Here is a 9,116-nt window from a genome sequence, read left to right as displayed (position 1 = left end):
TAATGAATTGTCTTCTGCTCAGAATTTCAAGCCCGAAAGCCTATCGCTTAATCAACAACATGAAAATGCTTCCCCTCCCATCAATGAACAGGCTGCGTCAAATTCTGAAAGGCATGCCATGCCAATTTGGATTTAACAAGACAGCTCTAGAGAGCATTGCTAGCCACATGAAAAAAAAAAAGGGTTCAACTGCTACGGAACATTAATATTGGATGAAATGAAAGTGCGACAAACAGTTGAATTTGATCAGAGCAATTTGAAACTTGGAGGCTTTGTTGACTATGGCAAAGACAGCACTCAAAAAGACCTTGCAGACCATGCCCTTGTGTTCATGTATGTGCCTTTATTCAGTAACTGGGTACAGCCAATCGCCAGCTTCGCCAGCAAGGGAGCTGCACCAGGTGATGTCCTTGCCAGGCTTGTGCTTGAGGCTGTTCTCGAACTTTTCAAGCAAAATGCAGTAGTGATAGCAGTCGTCAGTGATGGTGCCGGGAGCAACAAGGCCATGTGGGCGCAATTCAGGATATCTGGAAGATGGAAGGTTGCTGTGAACAAAGTGCAACATCCCTGCCTGCCAGGGAAGCATCTGCACTTCTTGTGTGATGCGCCACACATGATAAAGTGCATACGCAACCACTTGCACAAGCACAATGTTGCACAGGTAAGCTCTAAAAAGAGAGAATTTAGACATACCGTGCAATTCATTTGCATGTGTTTTTCTAGGCTGGAAACTGTGAAGTTGCCTACGATCACTACCGGTTGCTGTACAAAGCCGAGGAGAACCAGCAGCTTCGTATTGTGCCAAAGCTGACGCAAGCACACATTGAACCAGACTGCTTGCGCAAGATGAATGTACGCCTTGCTGCACAGGTGAGAAGGCACAATTGAAATGATACAAGCAAGCAATGTCAACAATATTAGTTAACATTATTACTGTTGCGTTTGTTGTGTCAAAAGCACAATATGATTATGAGGAGCGCATAGTGCAACAGTGCTAACTTGTCTTACCGTTGTACCCTTATTTTCAGCTTTTCAGCCGTGGAACAGCCATAGGCTTGGAATTTTACAGGAACCAGGGGCTCCCAGGACTGGAAAACAGCGAAGGCACCGAAGTTTTCACTAAGGAGCTGAACGACTTGTTTGACGTTCTCAATGCAAAGCTGCCGAAAGAAGGAATCAGGCCTGGGTCATCGAAACAAAAGGTGAAATGTGTGCAGTCTGTGCACAGAATGTGTGGCCGCTTAATAAGTCAATACACCAGCGTTTTTTTCTTTTTGGCCAGACACCATACCTCGTAAAAAATGGCAATGTTTGTTTTTACCAAGTCGGATATGCAGTAAATACAAGAACATCTCAAAGAAGAAATACTGTATACAAAAGAGAATACATACATTTAAAAAAAAAACTCTGATAACTCCAATGTGGTGAAACAGAAATGGTAAAAGTAAGAGAAAATATCGCTGGGAACCTCTAACACAAGTCCCAATACAAAATGGATGCCATAAAGAATCATTCAGAAGTGCACCAAAACTCTATAACGTCGAGGCTTGGCGATATATAGCGCAGAGTCGACACACCCTAATTGGTTACATTAAAAAAAATTTCAACATAGTTTACGCCAGCTTTACTTACTTATAATGCTTTAAAGGGACACTAAAGGAAAATATTAAGTCGACGTTGATTGTTGGAATAGCGTTTCAGAACCCTCGTAGTGCTTGATTTGTGCCAAGGAAATGCTTATTTTGAAAGAAAATCGCGGCTCTAGCGCACTTCAAATCACCCGCCTGAACTCTGACGTAGCAGTTTCCATGCCCAACCTTACCAAGAGGCAGCCATGGGCCACTCCGAAACTGTATAGTTCACTGTAACGGAGCTTAGCTTGGCCAGCAGCAGAAGTAGAGTATCAACAGTGCGAAAATAGCGAGAGCCAAACAGACGCAGCAGTATGCGATACCGAAACTACCACTGAGACAAGCAGCACGGTGAAAACGGAACTTTTGAACCACTCGCGCCGTTCCCCATGGTAACGCCAAGAGGTTTTTTTCCCCATGAATCAAAGAGAAACGAACAAGCAGCATTTTATTACGTCTTGTGATGCACGGAAGGTTCTTTTTTATCGCAACTAGTTTGACTACTAGGTTAATTGTACTCGGGACTCTTTGACGTCATCGGGATCACTTCGAAAATGTCCCACTCGTGGCGCACATCGTGTCCTACCTTTACCTTAATTTCTCGATTACTAGAGCACTGCTGTTGATACTGTTGACATTTTAGACGTTCTCACCCATTGACCTTTCACTCTGACATGAATTGTGTTTGCCTTTAGTGTTCCTTTAACCTGTGCAGAAGAATCATTTTTTAAAATTATGCAATTATTGTTTATTCATGCTGCTCACATAAGAAAATGTTCCCTAACCTTGGTGTCAAACCATAAACATTGATCTAAGTGTGTTGGTGAAATGTAAGCATAGCATGAGAGCAATGACAAAATATTTAGAGACAACAGCCAATGAGACATAAAAGTGTTGTCTGCTCAGCTGTTTACGCAAAATGACGCCAGGTGGAATGGAAAAGAAAGACAACAAAAATGTTAGGGTCAAAGCAGCATGAATGGTTACACACACATGACTAACACACAACTGTACACAATGTAATGATAGGTGCTGTAGTCTAAAACTGCAGGGGCTCTCTTTCGTTGAAACTTTCCTATTTTCTGGAAGATGTTTTCTTTTTATTTGAAAAAAAAAATACAATGCCAATGGAACTTTAGTAATAGCTTGCTATTTCAAAAGAACTAATTGTGTGTGTTGTTCATGGCCAATTTAATACTCCCTTGTGGAACACGACTGCAGCCCCAAATTAAAAGAAATAAGGCACAGACATCACACATTTTGAGCATCTCACATTGTAAGATAATTTTGAAGTGTAAAATGAGTGTTCCTTACCCTGTAGAAAGAGTGGCCTTTGCAATAAATACCGGATTATGAGATTCACTTCAGCAACACTGCCAACATATTGCTATTATAACCAGGCAGTATTGCACTATCCATTCCTCATTCACAGATCATTGATGCCTTCTTGGTTACCCTGGACCAAACAGAAGAAAGATTCTTCAGAACACGAGAAACCATGTTTGCCTCAGCACAGACAATTCAGTCACTCCGTGTATCACTGATGTCGATGCAAGACATCCTTTCAAGCCTTTTCAGCGAAGGTGTCAGCTACGTGCTAACCAGCAAGTTGAATCAAGACCCACTGGAGGTGAGTGAAAATTGTAATATTCTTTTGGCTAAATAAGATACACTTTGGAATGCCGCCTACCAATAACGAACACAGCAAATGCTTTCTAAACATTTCTTGAACTGCATCCAGTTTTCCATATTACAATATCCTAGCTTAAAGGGAAAGTGAACAAAAATGTTGACGTCATGATTTTCAGCCAAATTGAAAGATTGTGTGTTAAAATCAATAGACGCAAACTTCATTTAAGGCAGCAACTTGAGGAAAATAATGAATTTAATGTGTTTACAAACTGCCGCATCCGGCGGCAGTGCTGTGAACTAGAGGAGGTGACGTTTGGCGATGTTTAATGCACCGGAGACAAGCATACCAACAATGCCAGCTGGCACTCGAGCCTCTCAGCATGCTTAGCTCAGACTACGGTTCCCAGAACTGGTATGATGAGCACTGGCAGCGAAAAATGCTCCCGGGTGGGGTGAAGCCCCTAAATGGTGGGGCACATTTTAGCGCTATTGTGGAAGGGGGAGAGTGCGATGTAAAGGAGAGGTGGAGAAAGGGCAGTAGCAGGCAGCAAAACACGCATTCTGCATCCGCTGCAGTAACTTAACCATCACAGCTCACGCTGTCATGCAGCCGCCACGCGCTTAGGATTCTTTAAAAATTTAGCCAACTGTTCAAGAACATGTGAAATAGACTCGGTTTATCGGAACAGTCGTGTCCTCCAAGTAGAATTTTGATATTTTCATCAGTTCTCTCAATTTTTGTTCAGTTTACCTTTAGGGGTTGCATTCCTTGCCAACAAGTAACTCTTCGAGAAATTTATGAGAAACAGTGACCATAATCACTGCTATCAGCAGAACACAGTACATAAGCAGCATTTTGTCATACTGTCCACATCCTTCACAATGATGAGGTGAATTTAGTAAGACCATACAGTGGTGATGTTTTTTTACAATAGTGATTGATTGTTAGTGGCTACACACACTGCTAAATCTGTGACAAGCAGTTAACTAGGTAGCAATTGCTTGTCATCAACCTCTTATTAATTTAGGCTACATGACGCAATTCACAGAAATAGGCTATTCAAGAGCCAACAGGCTTGTCTAGAGCACTGTAATGGAGCACTCCAGCCTATACAAACGACGTTTGCTGATAACACCTGTTTGAAAGAGCCCGAATTATATCATGCGTGGCCGCTAAGGATGAATGCTCAAGTGTGGGCTATCTCAAACTACTTGTTATCGCTATACACGCCACCAGGGCAGTGTGCTGACATCTGTACATACGTTAGGCATCCTGCACCCGGACAATAATCCGTTTCAAAATAAACATGTGTGATGATGTAGGGTGGAGTGGTATATTGTATTTCAGTAGTTCAATTTGAGACTTCATTAACAAAATGAGCAAATAACTCAAATAAATTTAGTTTCATGACAGAGACAGAAGATCAACACACAGAATCTGGCATGACTCTCAAGTTTCCAGCAACGCTAACATGCCAAAGCCACTTCCTTACTTTTCAATTTCATGATTGTAATGATTACATGAATTAGTTGGAAGGTTAGCAGCGAAATACTTTGTCAAATTTCTGATTGCCATGTTTCCAAACAAACTTATGCAATATCTTGCTAAATGAGCATTCAGTTAGCTAATTAAAATGAACGATTTGTTTTTAAAAAGTACGGCCTGTGTCAAAGCGAGGGCACACTAAAAATGAAACGAATTTGACATAAGACTAAGGTAATACTAGCATTTTTTTAACTATAGGTTCAACGATATAGTAAAGAAAATGATCCCTGAAAAGTGAATGCACCCTTGAACACTTTTTAAGATCCCCTGTTTTATGTCTGGGTAGCGTAGCCTGAAGGGTTGATAGTCAAATATAGCAACAATGGTTGCGATATAGCTCAGCTTTCATCTGTAGTGTTTTATGACTTTCGAAGCTTCCACCCATTCCATCAGAAGCCTTTATTCTCTGGCCCATGCAAATTTGCTAATACATGTCAACTCTTCATTTATAATTGGTATTCCATTCAGCGGGCAGCGTGCCTGCTGTGGTAATTTGTAACAAGCCTCAACGACTGCAAACATCCATTCTTGACACATGGCCATGTAAACACACATGTAATTTGCCTAAGCAATATTAACAAGTCTCTACAGTCGCCCACCAATTTATTGAACGCTGCAGGGGCGAGATAGTGTCCGACAAAACGAATTCACGTAAAAAAAGTCACTTCATTTACCAAGCGGCTTGAAAAGCTGGCCAATCAGTTTCTCGGGTGCTCTACGCTTCCATCCAAAAGCTCAGCTTGCACGTCGGTGATGGTGATGTTCTCGCTGTAAACAGCAGAAAGCACCACGAGGGCTTGCATTAGTTCATAGGTTGTTGGCAGCACAGTCACTGGTTGCTCATTGTGGGAGCCCGAGTCATCATCTTCCAGCACCTGGTGAACTATTTTGACCTCAGTAAGTCCGGCACAGAGCTTGGTCTCACTGTCACCATTAGTGAACTGTGCCAGTGTCACTTCCATGACCGACCATATGCGAAACTGCAGGCGACTGATGACCAACTGCCTGCCTCGCGGTACTGTGCAGCAAGCAGTGCCTGCTGTCAAGGCTGCATGCGAGATGAGCTGACGATACACATGCAGTGCGGGTAGGGTGGCTAACGTGGGTTCAGGGCTACAGAAAAACAAAATGGCAGCAATGCTGTTTGCGTTTTCAGTGGTTTTTGGTAGCTGTACGCTTACGATTAAAGAAAAAGTTAGGAAAATCAAATGAGAAGGGTTTCAAATACCCAGAATTTTGGTTGATGTTATACACTGACTCTATGGAGCATGCAACTGTGACATGGCAGAGACCAGATATTTAGGGTGGTCCAAATAATAGGACGTTTGAAAAAATGGTCGGCGACTGTATACACAAGCAACTTTATTGTCATGCTTTCACTTCCAATTTTAGCCTTGCATAAGTGCAAATTAAATATTAAAGTAAACAATACGCTTACAAGTGCTTTGATTTATACAATATTTGTACAAATGGCTCTTTCACTTCAGAGGTTCTTCGGCAACATCCGTTCATTTGGAGGACATGAAGATCACCCCACCATAGTGAACTTCTCCTACATCTTTCGGCTCTTGACCATCTATGCCCCAATGAAAGCAGCAATCAAAGGCAATGTAGAAGCCCAGGAGGATATCTGCCAGTTCTTTCAGGTGTGCTCGAGGCTGGTGTCAAAGACAATGAGTGCCACAAAGAAAAGCTCCACGCACGCTTAGAGAAAAAGCTTGAAGAGCTCTGCTTTGATCTGCAAGACACGAGCACAATGGCTGCGCTTCCCAGCACAAGCAAGGACCACCCATACAGCAAGGCAACTGCAGAAGACTGTGTAGTATATTATCTTGCTGGCTACATTGTGCACAAAATCTCAAAGAAAAAAGGCTGTTTAAACTGCTTAGCTGACATTCAAACTGACGCTCCACATATGCCGGCAGCATGGGTAACATTTGCTAGGTCATTTAAAGAAATGAGCCTGAAGCACCCCACAGAGAAGATGTTCCTGTCACTGAGAAGCATAGAAAGCACTGTCTCAAGCGCACTTAACCGCTTTCAACTGTGCAGTGACATTTTTTGGGAACTTCTCGATGCTCTAGAGTTAACAAAGTTTCCAAAACTCGGGTGTGCAGAACACAAGGACAACTTTACAGCAACCGTGCTTAGGACATACACAATGCTACGAATGCATTTTTTTGCTAGAGACATGTCAAAGAAGCTGAGCAAGTCAGTAGAGACTGCGCATGCACGCAAAAGAGCAAAGCTCATGTAATTTTGAATAAGCAAACCTGTATCGAAATACAAGAATTTTGTTCCCCCAGTCCAACTGTGCCCAACATAGCCAGGAATGGAACCCCTGCACGTGTGCTTAGCAGCGAAATGCCGCGCTTACTCAGCCACCAAGTGATTGACAAGCAAAACCTGTGCTGTAGCTGTGCAACAGCTGGCTTTGATAGTGCTACTTTCCTCTTCCATATTGTAGTGTTTGTAATCTTCATTAAAGGGCCCTTCAGCAGCTTTGTGAACTGCAAACAAACAAGTGAGGCACCTACATCACTTGGCAGCAATTGCATCGGCAAAGTGAAATGTGTTTGCAAGGCCTGAAAATTATAAAAATCGGAAACAAAAAGCTGCACACCTTTCCATTTCTGGGAGCCATGCTGTGTGAGCGTGAAGGATGACAAGTATGCATTCCTACGTCCTAGGCGTTCCTGGGAAAGCCACTGACCCTGGGATGTGGTTTAGTTTTTCATCTGAAGTGAAGCACTCAATGCCAGCACTGAAAGTGTACCAAGAAGCAAATTAGAAAGAGAACAAACAAAAAAAGAAGGCAATTCTAGCCACGTCACCATGACGTGCTCTCTTTCCTCAAAACTTGAGAGGATGCAAGGCTAACCAAACCAAAGAAGGACGCTCTGGCACACTACACAAGGCAGTTATGTGCGAGCACTTCAAGTTGAAGGTTCAGATGAGAGTTTCACAGATGTAATACTTGTACTAATCGACGAAGCTGATGAAAGCACTTAAGAAAAGGAGCAATGTTGTGTCACGACATCCTTTGAAATGATACAAGAACACAGTTTCATTCATGCATTAGTCATGACATCACCTGGAACATGAAAAATGCTTCACACCTTGGGGAGGCTGCTGCCCTATATACATAAGGTGGCTACTGCAAAAGTGTGTTGACTGGTAGAACTGTGTGCACTTCCATGGCAACACAGCAAAAGTGTAGGCTAAGATTTGCAACTTACACGATGTCCTTCATAAGTAGTTGCAAGCTAGGCACTCTTCTGTAGCAGTATAATACGTTGATTTTTTATTCGCTGTTTTTTGTTTCCTGAGAAAGAATTTTTTGTTGCCTTGCATTCACTGCTCCACGTTTTCCTAGATAATGTAACGCGTTCACCAGTGCATGTTTTGTCCGGAGAACTTCTGTTTGTTTCTTGTACTTATAATAATGCAATTTCATATGCAATATTGTGTTGCTTGCTTCTGCTTTATTATCTGTATTGAATTAGTGCTGCAAACCATGCTTGTGTTGTGTTGCATAATAAAGTCTTTGCAAATGCTCTTGTACATCTCCCCTTATGGAATGCATATAGGGGCCTGGAATAAACTTGTTCCACATGGCAACAGAAGTGTGACTGGCTCACTTATGATAAGGAGACCAGTTCAGCGCTGGCCCATCATAGCACTGACCCTTGCAATGTCATGTTTTTCATTGGCTTGCTTTATTTAGCATGGTGTGCAAGGAATACATTATACACATCAGCGTGTCACATTTGCAACTGCTGGGATGAAGTCGAATGCTGGGGTGCTTCCAGCTTTAAACTCTATCCTCTAATATTGAATGGTCGCTCTAAATAAATTCTTTGACAGCTGCATTTGCTTTCTGTGCAAAATTAGGTCTCTTTTATCAAAATATCTCAAATTATTGTCTGCAAACACGTACCTTAGGTACTGCAAGCCTTTAGGTATACTGTCTATAAACGCCTACAACAAACTTTGTTGCAAGTAACACTTTCACTTCAACAGTCTCAACCACATTCAGTTACCTTTTGAACAAGATATAAGCCAAAGGCCCCTGTTAGGTATCTTACATTTGATTGCCGCACTTAGGTATCTTACATTTGATTCTCATGCAGTGAAGGCAATGCTCGCCTTAAATAGAATCATTTCAGTGAAGCAATTGTTACCACTGTCATTAACCTTCATACTGCTGAGATCACAGGCACGTTAACAGAACATTTAAAAAAGGGTAACTGATATGGAAGGAGACAGATCAGCGGATGATTCAGGCCCAAGCAAGCTAGCATGCC

At 42.2% G+C, this 9,116-nt stretch overlaps 1 long non-coding RNA gene across 1 annotated transcript; it reads right to left on the bottom strand.

Moving 5' to 3' along the window:
* Positions 1 to 323: 323 nt before the first annotated feature.
* Positions 324 to 975, bottom strand: LOC119377926 (uncharacterized). The gene is made up of 2 exons (XR_005180888.2): positions 694 to 975; positions 324 to 527 (listed from the first exon to the last, which is right to left on the bottom strand). It is a non-coding gene; the product is annotated as an uncharacterized LOC119377926 (long non-coding RNA).
* Between the last annotated feature and the right edge of the window lie 8,141 nt (positions 976 to 9,116).

This window comes from Rhipicephalus sanguineus, unplaced genomic scaffold (genome assembly GCF_013339695.2).
Source record: "Rhipicephalus sanguineus isolate Rsan-2018 unplaced genomic scaffold, BIME_Rsan_1.4 Seq621, whole genome shotgun sequence".
Lineage (NCBI taxonomy): Eukaryota > Metazoa > Arthropoda > Arachnida > Ixodida > Ixodidae > Rhipicephalus > Rhipicephalus sanguineus.
The sequence above is the reverse complement of the archived record's forward strand: the minus strand, read 5'-3'. Positions and strand labels throughout refer to the sequence as shown.